Source organism: Canis lupus, chromosome 3, assembly GCF_048164855.1.
Source record: "Canis lupus baileyi chromosome 3, mCanLup2.hap1, whole genome shotgun sequence".
Taxonomy (NCBI): Eukaryota; Metazoa; Chordata; class Mammalia; order Carnivora; family Canidae; genus Canis; species Canis lupus.
The window spans coordinates 65,916,255-65,929,301 of NC_132840.1; the positions used below are offsets into that span (position 1 = coordinate 65,916,255).

General features: G+C 38.6%; 1 long non-coding RNA gene and 1 other non-coding gene across 3 annotated transcripts in view; both read right to left on the reverse strand.

Moving 5' to 3' along the window:
- Window positions 1-214: 214 nt before the first annotated feature.
- LOC140630911 (uncharacterized) overlaps window positions 215-13,047 on the reverse strand; it is an 85,865-nt gene continuing 73,032 nt past the window's right edge. Inside the window, exons 5-8 of one of the 2 annotated variants that reach the window (XR_012028591.1) lie at window positions 6,046-6,088; window positions 5,502-5,723; window positions 1,286-1,347; window positions 215-600 (exon numbers count right to left, since the gene is read on the reverse strand). This is a non-coding gene — a long non-coding RNA (uncharacterized lncRNA). Of the gene's footprint in view, window positions 601-1,273; window positions 1,348-5,501; window positions 5,724-6,045; window positions 6,089-13,047 lie in introns of both variants that reach the window. The other variant, XR_012028590.1, reaches the window with a different exon arrangement.
- LOC140631364 (U6 spliceosomal RNA) lies at window positions 3,597-3,703 on the reverse strand. Its single transcript, XR_012028989.1, has one exon. It is a non-coding gene; the product is annotated as a U6 spliceosomal RNA (small nuclear RNA).

Genomic DNA, 13,047 nt, shown 5'->3' on the forward strand with positions numbered 1-13,047 from the left:
AATAGTTTCTCCCCCCAGATGACACACTGAACTTTTAAATTTCAAACCATCTATGCTAGATCTCTAGCAGAAAAAAAAGAGTCATATAATTTTGCATTATTTGTGGTGATGTCTGCTCAAATACATTAAGAGGTATAGAAAAGCAAAGGAAATGGATTGGGAACCACAAGGCATCCAAGGTTGTAAGGATACTGGGAAGTTACTGGGATTTTTTTTATTTTTTATTTTTTTTTACCACTGTGTAATATAAGGTAAGTAGTTGATAACCAAACAATGCTTTGTGTTAAGGTTTAAATGGTAGGTGTCCTCATGCTAATTGTCCTCAGACAGACACATTTTTAAAAAGTCTCTCCATCTCCCCTTTTGGACATATACTCCCTTTGGAACATATGACTCAAAAGTGAGCACAAAGTGCTTTCTCAAGAAGAAAAATTCACTCTATCCTTCTGGCAATCTTCCTCCTGCCAAGGTGGTCCATGACTCAGCAAATTTTGCCATTTGTCTCATTAGCTGGGTGGCTTTAGTAGATGGTGTCATTCTGTGCCCTTTACCCAACGGTGCAGTGATCACCAGCTGCTCTCAACCTCAGCTGCTGTATCCCTAAGGGTTCCAACAGAGAAACAGAACCAGTGGGGGAAAGAGAGAGAGAGAAATTGATTGATTGATTGCAAGGATTGACCACATGATTCTGAGTGCTGGCTAGGCAAATCTGGAGAAATCCATAGGCTGTCAGGAAGGACAAGCTAGACTCCATAGGCTGAATTTGCCCCCAAACTATTGTCTATAAACAGAATTTCTTCCTCTCCAGGGAAACCTCAGTTCTGCTCTTAAGCCTTCTAACTGCTTGAATCAGGCCCACCCAGACTATCTAGGATGATCTTCCTTACTTACTGTAAACTGATTATGGACTTTAATCACATCTGCAAATACCTTTACAGCTATACCCAGTGTTTTACTGGGTAACTAGAGACCACACTTAGTCAAGTACCCATATAAAACTGTCACAGCTGCTCTTCCTCCAGAGAATTGCTCTCAGGTGATGGGAGCTGCCTGGCTTGGAGGGATATGTCCCCAACTGAGGAGCATGCCAGTCATGCACTGGCTGCAGGGTCACAAAGACCTGCTTATTCTCTTTTAAGATGGGGATGGTTTGTGGTTCAGTTTACATGAATTATTATAGATGACATATAGTATGACTATCTAATATGTTACATATTATTATTATATAATAAATAATATTATAATATTATATATTAAATTCATAAATACATACATCCTAAATTACCATTGCCTTGTGTGCCAGAAACCAGCTTTGTTTTCACCAAATCATTTTTCCTTTTCTTCTTCCTGGGCACATAAGAGGACAACGTTATTTTAGGGTGGACCATGTGACTAGATCTTTCAGCTGCTATAAGCAGATGTGATGTGTGTCACTCAAGGCCAAAATATAGAAGGGCAAAAAAAAGTGTGGGTTCTCTGCATTTTCTGTTTCCTTCTGTGGCTACCTGGATAGTGTGAAAAGTTTAAATGCTGTAGATGCTCGAGGTAGTGTAGCTCTGTGATACTAACAGCAGTGCAAGTCCATGTGTCAATGCCTAGGAGGAAACTGCCTTGGAGTCATTAGACCTGGTGTGGATTTTCATAAGCAAAGATTGAACCTTTCCATGTTATGCCTCTAAAATTTTAGGATTTGTTTGTTACTAACCTAACATATATACACCTTTTCTTCTTCTCCTAGGGTGAAAGATACTATATCCACCTAAAGTTTTTGGTTTTGTCCTTGGTTTTTGTTTGTTTGTTTGTTTTAAGATACAATGTAAGTAAGCAATTTTCTGAAAATGCAGACAATGTAAGCAATTTTCTGAAGCCACCCTGCATTTTTATACTTCCATGATCATTCCAGTAATGTGTCCTCTTGGTCTAGAAAGTCCCAGCACAGACTTGCAATCAGTCTAGTCCCTATTCTACTCTTTAGAGGCATAGTCCTACCTAGATTACTTACGTTTCTCATTAATAAGAAAATGATAATTCCTAGTCAAAGTGTTGGGGGTTTTTTTGGACTTAATAAATCAGTGTTCACAGAAGCCCCTAGTGTAATCTGATTCAGAAGTTAAAATGCCTAGCAGAAACTCATTAATGGTTTTGCTGTCTTCCCCCCTGCCCCTTATTAAAAAAGCCTAGACATCCTTCAAGGCTTACTTCAAATGTAACCTCTTCTTGCTTAAATGTTTTCCATTTTTCCTTTGCAGTCACTAGGCACAATATATGCTCCTTTGTTTAGCTTTATTTCGTTCTGCCTAGAATTAGAGCTATTTGTTCACACATCTTACAGCTTTCTAGTAGATTTTCAATTCTTCAAGGGCAGAAAGACCTGTCTCTTTCATCTTTGCATTTTCTCCTTCCTCCTCACAGCACCCAGTGAGTGCCTGGCAAGTAGGAGGTTCTCAACAATATTTATTAAAATGGAATGAAATGAAACCTAAAGGGTTTTGCAAATAAAAATGGACCTGTCTTTTCCCAGAACCTCCAAAGGCATTTTGGAAAGGAGGGCAAATGAGATAGGCAAAGTGTACCCAGTGTACATTCTTTAAATCATTTGCAAGGTTAAAACGGAAGGTTCATGCTGTCTGAAAGCTATGACAAGGAATATTTGCAGTTAACCAAGTTTTATGAGGCAGTCATTCTACATGGATTTTACACAGCTCTGCTGGTAGCAAAGACATGCCACAGAGATATTTGATATTTTTCTTTACAGACCTCATTCCACTCAGCTCTGGACTCAGAGCTTCACTTAGCTTGCATAATGGCTGTCAGAAGAGGGAAGAAGCCTGCAACTTAAAGTCTCAGAAGGTGGCGAAAGAGAGAATGAAACCTGCAAAGGCGTTTTGGCTTTCATTGCCTTTTCACAGCTTTGACCACAGGGTTTAAAAATAATTGCAATAGCAGAGATTTAGATACTTAGGAGAGAACAGAAGCATGTGTTTTTAAGTGTTTGCTGTCATTCTTCTTAGATAAGCCATAATTATTAGAATAGCTCATGGAATTATGGTTGGAACAATTTTTAAAGCTGAGTTTTATAAATTTAGCTTTATAAAATTTAGTTTCGTTTTGTTTTTAAATATTTTATTTATTTATTCATGAGAGACACAGAGAGAGAGAGAAGCAGAGACACAGGCAGAGGGAGAAGCAGGCTGCCTGTGGGGGCCTGATGCAGGACTCGATCCTGGGACCCTGGGATCACCACCTGAATCAAAGGCAGATGCTCAATCACTGAACCACCCAGGTGCCTCAAATTTAGTTTTATAATAGAGGAATGGCAAAATATATTATGATCCATTAATTCTAAGGAATATTCTGAGACCTTTAAAATATCATATTTTTGCAGGGTATTTATCAACTGAGAAAAAGGTAAGAAGGAGCACGTTATCCAACCAGAGCAGCCCAGTTAAATATGTATGTCTAAAAAAGGATGTGTGTGCATATGCACGGAGAAAGCCTAGAAGGAAATATATCAAAGCAATAATATCTGTTATTTTAGGTTTTTGACTGGCAAAACTGTTGTGGGTAATTTTCAGGTGTTCTTTTTTGTTTTTGTTTTTAAATATGGAAGCTTCACAAATTTGCATGTCATCCTTGTACAGGGGCCATGCTAATCTTTTCCACATCATTCCAATTTTAATATATGTGCTGCTGAAGTGAGCACAACTTTGATGTTTTTATAATTACTTTTCTGTGTCTCACTTTATATTTCTATAGGATTTTCTCTGAATTTTCCCCTTATATGTGCTATAAAAACAGAAAAAAATCAGAAAACAAAAGATGGCTTATTTTGACTTAATGTGATAGCTTCCCTTTAGGCAGTTAGTATAGGTTTGGCACTAAGCATTTTTCATAAGTTATCTTATTTCATCTTCATAAAAATCCTGCTATTATTTATATTTATTTACCAATGCAAAGAATCAAGGCATGGAAAGCTTAAGGAGCATGGTTGTGGTAACCCAGGTAGAAAGTGGCAGCACTCAGATTTCACATCCACTGATGCACTCCAGAACTGTGCTATTAACATTAGACTCCAGGCAACTCCTAAGATGCACAGAGGGGAGAGGATATTCATGGTGAAAGGCCCTTGTATTATTTGGGAGGAATTCTGTTCCTAGCCTAGCCTGCTGAACACAGTGAGAAAGACTGAGGACTGATCTTGAAATGGAGGAAAGATGATCTCTGAATTAACAAGGTAGTAGGACTGACTGGTAATACACATTGTATTATTATCCAAAACAGGTCCCCAATTTTTGATGGCCTGATTGATGGCTCCAGAAATTGATGGTATTTGAAGGTTTTGACAGGAGAGTGGTAGTCAACCCTGTCCTTTTTTTTTTAATAAGAAAAATATGTTTGTTTTGTAATGTGTGTTACAGTAAAAAGGTCATATCCTTAACATATATAAAGCTCTTCCAAACCAATAAAAATGAAGAGTACAAGAACAGCCACTTACAAAAGAACATGTATGACCAGAGAGCCCATGGAAATAATAATCTTTCTCATTAAGCATTTCATAATCAAGCAATAAAATGTGATACCTATTTCTCTTTTCAAATTGATAAATGATTGACATACAGCACTGTATGAGTATTAGACATACAACCTAATGATTTGATACATGAATGTAACACAAAATGACTACCAAAACAAGTGAATATCCATCACCACACACAATTACAAATTATTTTTTAACTCCATTCTATTCAACAAATATTATTTGAGACTGTATCCTAGGGACAAGTCTTCATGTAGGTGGTTTTAAAGGCTGGATGGGGGCAACGGGAGACTAGGGGCAGCCAGGACTGCAGGTAAGGAGAGAGGTCAGGTTGGGCTCAGCACATGAACAAGAATGCTGAGTGCTATCTGCATGCTGCCTTCCAGTTTCTGATGTGATTTATTTATTTTTATTTTATCCACTGAAGATCCTTATAAAAGGGAAACACAAGCAGTATTTAAGAAGTACTCACTATATGCTAGGGACTATGCTAGAATTTTTGCTCATTCTGGCTCATATAACCTCCTGAAAAGTTCCTTTTAGGAGGTCATGGTTACATACTAGCCACCTTAAGCTCAGAAGAGTGAATGAACACATTGTGAGCTCTGGAAACCCCCAGCATCCACATGTAGAGCTCTACCCACTGTACCACACTGCATGGGCTCTGGGTCACCTAAGCCTGACATATTGGTCACCTAAGGCTGACATATTGTGTCCCTCTCTTGCATTTCCACAAGAGAGAGAGATGTTCTTTTTTTTTTTTTTTTTTTTTTTTTTTTAGATTTTATATATTTATTCATGAGAGACACTCAGAGAGAGGCAGAGGGAGAAGCAGGCTCCCTGTGGGGAGCCCATTGTGGCACTCGATTCCGGGACCCTGGGATCACAACCTGAGCCAAAGGCAGATGTTCAATCACGGAGCCACCCAGGTGCCCAAGAGAGATGTTGTTAATCAACTTGGTACCTCTTTCAGCTTTTTTCTCATCTGTAAAAGGAGTTCCAGTTTGCACATGGTCACCTGGTAGTTTCTCAGAAAATCTCTCCCATTATTCACCAACTGGGTCAGGATCCACTTGAGACATTCATGGCACAGTGGTGCAGGCCGTAGACTTTGGGTTTAACTTTTTTCTCCTCATTAGCCTCCACTGGAATTGTGCTCAATAAAGTTCACTGCATGGGCTGATGCCTGTTTTTAGAAACAGTTTTATTGAAATATAGCTATGTTCATTTGTTTACATACACCTATGGCTGTTGTTATGCTGCAATGGCAGAATTGAATAGTTACCAGAGAGACTGGCCTTCCAGGTCCAAAGTATTTAGTATCTGGCCCTTTACCAAAAAAACAAACAAACAAAAAACCCACCCTAATCATAATACCCTTTGTCCTATTGTCTACTTGGGTCCCCTACTGCTCTTCCTACCGACTGCAGTTTTAGTTCAGTGCCATCTTAGAAGCCCACCATCTTTAAGCCAGCCCTGTCTACTCCCTGTCCCAACCCATCTTTTACCTTGGATAGGAGTTTGAGGAGAACACAGGAGCGTAGCTCAGGTCTTGGAGAAGTCCCCACAATTACAAGAAAAGAGGAAAAACAGAACTGTCAGAGGGCTTACGGAAACTAAGAGCCAACAACAGACAGATTTCAAAACTAGGCAAAAAAACAAAAGACAGGCATTTAATGGCGTCTAGAGTTGCAAACACACTTGAGAAAAGTGAGCAATGAGAAAGGCTGCTGAACTTGACCCTTAGCCGTTTACAGGTGACCTTTGGAACTGAAGTGTCCCTTGAATGACGTGGGTGGAAACCAAATTTCTGGCAATGAAGAAGCTAATGATTTGGATTTCCAGAATGGACTTTGAATTACTGGCTGAGGAGGTTAGCACTTCCTGCCTGCCTAATTTCTCATGGGCAATTTTGTGATTTTGTTTCCTTATTTAACTTCTCTACACAGTAAGAAGCGCTAGTTACGCTCATCATTTGTAATCAAGCAGCTGTTGCCTCTGGAGGCTCTCTGGACAATCCACGTGTCTGCTTCCCCAGGAGCTCTGAGTGTTTGGTTTCACACAAGTTTTTCTTTTTTCCCTTTTTTGAAAGTGTGGAGATATAGTCTGTGCCCTGGTATGTGCTCCTTGAATTCCTTGATAGGAGAAGCCTTGGAATGTTAATGAGGTCACTCCTTTCCTGGTGGACAGAGAGATCAATGGCTTTCAGGTGTTAATGAGAGGTCCTCAAAATTTATGCCCATTGTTAGAGAGCTGATGGCTCCCTGCTGAACTGTTAGACCTTTCTTAAATGGACAACCAAAGACATTTTTTCAGCCCTGCATAAATTTCAGTCATCAGGCTCGGATATGCAGTACATGCATCAGAAATTCCAGCTGTCTCAGTTATGAACTTCTTTCAAACTTTCATGTCTCTGACCTCAGATAGAATTGGTCCTCTCCCTTCCAACCACTCGTTTGATCCCCATTTCTATCACCTCCTGGCATGCACCCATCATTTATCCCATTTCTTTAATGTTTTTAACTTCTACCTCTCCACTGTGTCTTCTCTTCAACCTACAAATATATTTAAGCTGCTCCCTCCCTAAAAAAATTTCTCATGTTATCTGCCTTTTTCTCAAGTTATTGCAGTCCGTGCAATCACACACTCCCCTTTTACAGCAAACTGTTTGAAAGAGAACACTAACTCTAGGTATTATTCCCTCACTATTTTTCTTGCCTTCATCCAACTGGTGTGGGTCCCTGTTAAAAATACTCTGGAAAGGTCATTACTGATCTAACTGCCAAATCCACTGACTTCTTTCTCTTCCATCAGGCCCCTCAGGCATCTGGTCCCTTTCCTGAAACCCTCTTACATCACGTGCTAGGGATCCAATGGTTTCCTGGTTCTTCTCCCCTTCTGATCACTTGCTTCTTAGTCGTTTTTGTGAAATCCTGTTTCTCTCTTCCTTCATGCTATGTCTTCTCAGAGTTCTGTTCCAGGCCTTCTTTTCTTTATTTACAAATTCTTCCCGGGCTTCTTCATCCTCATTAATGATTTCATCTACCTTTCAAATGCTCAAAAAACTCCCAAACCTGTATCTCTGGTCTTTCTCTCCCTCTCCTGAGTTCAAGATTAGTGATACCAGTTAGTCATTTTTGCAATGATGGGAGCTTTTTTTCTGTACCAGGTGATGCAGTAGCCACTAGCTTCGTGTGGCTATTAAACATTTGAAATGTGACTACAGTAATGAATCAAATTTTAAGACTTATTTTTTATTTTTTATTTTGAGAGAGAGAGAGAGGGATCCCTGGGTGGCGCAGCGGTTTAGCGCCTGCCCTTGGCCCAGGGCGCGATCCTGGAGACCCGGGATCGAATCCCACGTCGGGCTCCCGGTGCATGGAGCCTGCTTCTCCCTCTGCCTAAGTCTCTGCCTCTCTCTCCCTCTCTCTGTGACTATCATAAATAAATAAAAAAAAGAACTCACCTGACCTTGTAGCTATGATTTCTGCATTTCCCCCTTTACAAAGCAGACTTTAAAAAAAAATTAAAAAAAAAAAAAAGAGAGAGAGAGAGCATGCATGGGTGGAGGGAAGGGCAGATAGAGAATCTCAAGTAGGCTCCATCCTCAGGGCAGAGCCTGGGTCTCTGAGATCTCACAACCCTGAGATCATACCTGAGCTGAAATCAAGAGTCAGAGGCTTAACCAAACCGAGCCACCCAGGAGCTTCGAACTTTATGTTTTATTTAATTTTAGCCAATCTGAATTTCAGCAGCCACACATGAATTTCAGCAGCCACACAAATACTACTGTATTTGATAACACAGCTAAAGACCCTTTAATTTAAATTCCCTATTAGATATCTCTTTTATTTTTTTCTATAACATATCCCAAACCAAGCCCATCACCTAATTCCCCAAATATCTCCTCCTGTTATATTCCCCATTTCATTAAAATGGCATCACCATCTGAACATTTACCAAATGTCAAATCTGATTTTTTTCCCTCACCTCACACTGATAATCAATTGTTTCTGTTGGCAAAGTATTCCTAAAATCTGATTCTCTTTTACTGCTAATGATTCCTTAATTGCTAACTATATGTCCAACATTCATTATTAATGGCTTTTAATGCATTTTCCAATCACTTCCTACACATGTGCACATGTGCACACACACACACACACACTCATGCTTGATATTTGCCATTATAAGTGCTAAGACACACCCAGTACAGCCAGGGAGATAATCTTAATTAAAAGTTTGAAAAGAACAAGATAACGAGATACCTTAAAGAACTATTAAAAATGTTGAATTCCTTAGACTGTTGTGTTCTCTGGGCACTCTTTGTAATCTCACCTCCCTGTTATCTTATACTCCACTTGTGGCACATGACAATGTTGCAATGGAGACTGCTAATTCTTCACTTTTCCTGTTCCTTTAAGATCAATCAGTAGTTTACTTCTATTCCTCCTTACTGTCTAGTGATTTGAGCAGCAACCAGATTGTGGCCAGAAACTACTTTGAGGGATGGCCTTCCAGTTCTACTGAAACCATACAACGGTCCCTAAGACAGTGTCATCTGGTTGCAAGTGTCAGAGCCAAGTGCCCCTAGAGTCATAATAGTTATATTATATTAGTTCCTCAAAAGTTGATCTTAGAGTTGCCATGTGACCTAGCAATTCCATTTCTAGGAATCTATCTAAAGGAATCAAAATATGCGTTCACAGAAAAAAAGTGCACATAAATGTTAATAGAGGCATTATTCATAATAGCCAAAAGATAAGGACAGCCTAAAGATTCATCAACTGATGATGGATAAACAAAATGTGGTATATTTATAAGATGGAACATCATTCAGGGACGCCTGGGTGGCTCAGTCGGTTAAGCACCTGCCTTTGGCTCAGGCCATGATCTCAAGTCCTGGGATCGATCCCGTGTCAGGCTCCCTGCTCATGAGTCCACTTCTCCCTTTCCCTCTGCTCCTCATGCCATCCCCACCCCCTGCTTGTACTCTCTCTCACTCTCTCTCAAATAAATAAAATCTTAAAAAAGAAAAAGATGGAACACCATTCAGCTGTAAAAAGGAACAAAGTACAGATACATGCTACAACACAGATTAAGTTTAAAAACATAATGCTAATTTACAAAATCTAGACACAAAGTTCACATATTATGTGAAGTATCCAAAATAGGAAAATCCACAGAGACAGGAAATAGTTTAGTAACCACTAAGCTATTTGTCATGGAGTGGGGAGGGAAAGATGGAGAGTGAACTAAATGGGCATGGGGTTTCTTTAGGAAGGGATGAAAATGTTCTGGAATTTATTGATAAATTCTATAGTGGTGATGATTATACCACCTTGCGAATATACCAAAAAAAATGGACAATTTAAAAGGGTGACTTTCATAGCATATGAATTATGTCTCAAAAAGAAAAAGAAAGAAAGAGAAAAAAGAAAGAGGACCTATATATGCAACTATGACATAACCCAACAATTGTACTCTTGGTCATTCATCCCACAGAAATGAAACCTTAGGTTCATTAAAATACATGAGTATTCATAACATGAGTATTCATAATAGCTTTATTCTAATAGTCAAAACTAGAAACAATCCCGACGTTCTTCTATGGGTGAATGGTTAGTCCATTCACTGTGTACATTCATACCAGGGAATGATACTAGCAATAAAAAAACATACACCATTGGTATAATCAACCACCTGGATGAAATGCCAGAAAATTATGCCTAGTGAAAAAACAGCCAATCCTCAGTTCTTACCTACTGTATAATTCCATTTCTGTAGCATTATTGTAATGACAGAGAAATGAGAAATAGGTTAATGATTGGCAAGGGTGAAGAATGGGGAGGGGAGGCGTGAGAGGGAGGGATGTATGACTCTAACAGAGCAACAGATACGATCCTTGTGGTGATGGAAATGCCCCACATCTTGGTTTTATCAATATCCGTATCTTGGTTGTGATACTGTGCTATCGTTTTGCTGATGCTATCACTGGGGGAAACGAGGGGAAGAGCATGGGGCTCTCTCAGTATTACTTCTTACAATTGTATGCAAATCTACAATGAACCTAACATTTAAAGGCTTAATTAAAAATAAAAAACAACCTCTAAAGTTGGCATCTGGAGGTACTTGCCAATTTAAACTCAGTGGAAGAACTTGAATACCCTAAGATATAACTGTGCCACTTAAATTCTCTGTAGAAGTAATCAGCTTGAAAGAAAATGCTAGGGAGATTGCACATTTGCTGAGCAGGAGCCAAATGTGACCATGAGATGGGGAGGGTCAAGTCAAAGGCATCTGTCAGTGTAAGGGTGTGTTTTGCGAGAGAGTTTAGCTGATAGGAAAACCTCAAAACTCCAGGCAGGATCATCTGACTTTGGAAAAGAGATTTTAATGATCAGTTTTATGTGGCAACTCGGCAAGGCTATAGGCCCCACTTACTCAGCTAAACACTAACAATCTAGGTGTTGCTCTGAAGGTGTTTTGTAGAGATGATTAACATTTATAATCAGGAAACTCGAAGTAAGGAGATTATCCTAAATAATCTGCGTGGGACTTATTCAAGCTGTAGAAAGGCCTCAAGGGCAGAACTGAGTTTTCCCTGAAGAAGAAGAAATTCTAGGGGTGAGGGGTGGGCAAAATGTTTGAAGGGGAATGGGAGATACAGGTTTCCAGTTAGGGAATGAACAGGTCACAAGGATGAAAGGCACAGTAGAGGGATTATAGTCAGTGACACCATCACAGTGTTGTACTATGGCAACTACACTTGTGGTGAGGACAGCACAATGTACAGAGAAGTGGAATCACTATATTATTCACTGGAAACTGGTCTAACTTTGTATGTTAACTGTACTCCAATAAAAAATTTTTTTAAGTAAAGAAGAAATTCCACCTGCTGATCGCAATTTCGGTTCATACAGATTCGTGTGTATGCTTGACAATTCCACTCTGCTCTTTTTGGTGGCCTACCCTATAGATTTTGGATTTGCCTGGCAACCCCTGCAATTGCATAACCTATTTCCATGCAATAAATATCTTAATCTATATCTTAATATATATAGAGATAATATATATATAATATATATAATCTATATCTTAATATATATATATATCTTAATATATAATATTATATATATATATAGTTGACCCCTGAATAACACTGTACAGGTCCCTTAATATGCAATGGGTTTTATTTTTTGTGTTTATATGTGTATATAAATACAGTGCAGTACTGCAAATGTATTTTTCTTCCTTATGATTTTCTTAATAACATTTTATTTTTAGTTTATTTTATTATATAAATATTGTAATAATACACAAATAAAATGTAGGTTAATCAACTGTTGGTGTTATCAGTAAGTCTCTGGTCAACAATAGACTATTAGTAGTTAAGTTTGGAGGGGGAGTCAAAGTTATATGTAAATTTTCAAAGGCACAAGGGGCAGGTGTCCTTAACCTCTGGGTTGCTCAAGGGTCAACTGTATGTTGCAAGCAATAAATCTCTTTATCTCTCTCTCTGTATATATATGTGTGTATCTCACCTGTTCTTACCCTCTAGTGAGACCCTACCTAATATAAGAAATCGTTATATTTAAAAAAACAAAACAAAACAAAACCTCTTTTTTCATCTAGCAGACTCCAGAAGTGTTTTGAAAACAACTCTGCAGACCCAAATTTTATTATGTTGTAGCTTTGATTTATTTCCTGGAAGCCTATGAGTTATAATAAAACTCTAATTCCTACAGTCAATTAGAAAATAATGGAGTTAAGTCTAAAAGAACTCCCCCTAAATTTAAAGACCAAATGGGAGTGAGTTGTTTGATCTTCAGTTTTGATGAGACATTATCAGCTACAAGATGGAAATGGCCTATATTGCCAAAAATAAACTCTTTTTCTTTCTTTCTTTCTTTCTTTCTTTCTTTCTTTCTTTCTTTCTTTCTTTCTTTCTTTCTTTCTCTTTCTTTCTTCTTTCTTTCTTTCTTTCTTTCTTTCTTTCTTTCTTTCTTTCTTTCTTTCTTTCTTTCTTTCTTTCTTCCTTTCCTTTCCTTTCCTTTCCTTTCCTTTCCTTTCCTTTCCTTTCCTTTCCTTTCCTTTCCTTTCCTTTCCTTTCCTTTCCTCTCTCTTTCTCTTCTTTCTTTCTTTCTTTCTTTCTTTCTTTCTTTCTTTCTTTCTTTCTTTCTTTCTTTCTTTCTTTCTTTCTTTCTTTCTTTCTTTCTTTCTTCTTTCTTTCCTTTTCTTTTTCTTTCTTTCTTTCCTCTGTCAGTTTCTTTTATCCTCCTGTCTTGTGTTTATCAAACTTCTATTGAAACTTGGCCACGTCAGGCTAGGTGCTAGATACTGATATTACAAATACAAGGAAGCTGAGTCCTATCTGGCTTCCAGGTCCTGCTTATGGTCTCTCATGGAAGAAATGAGCATAATTGACTAATATAAAGAGTGCCTTGTGGGGATCCCTGGGTGGCTCAGTGGTTTAGCGCCTGCCTTTGGCCCAGAGCACGATCCTGGAG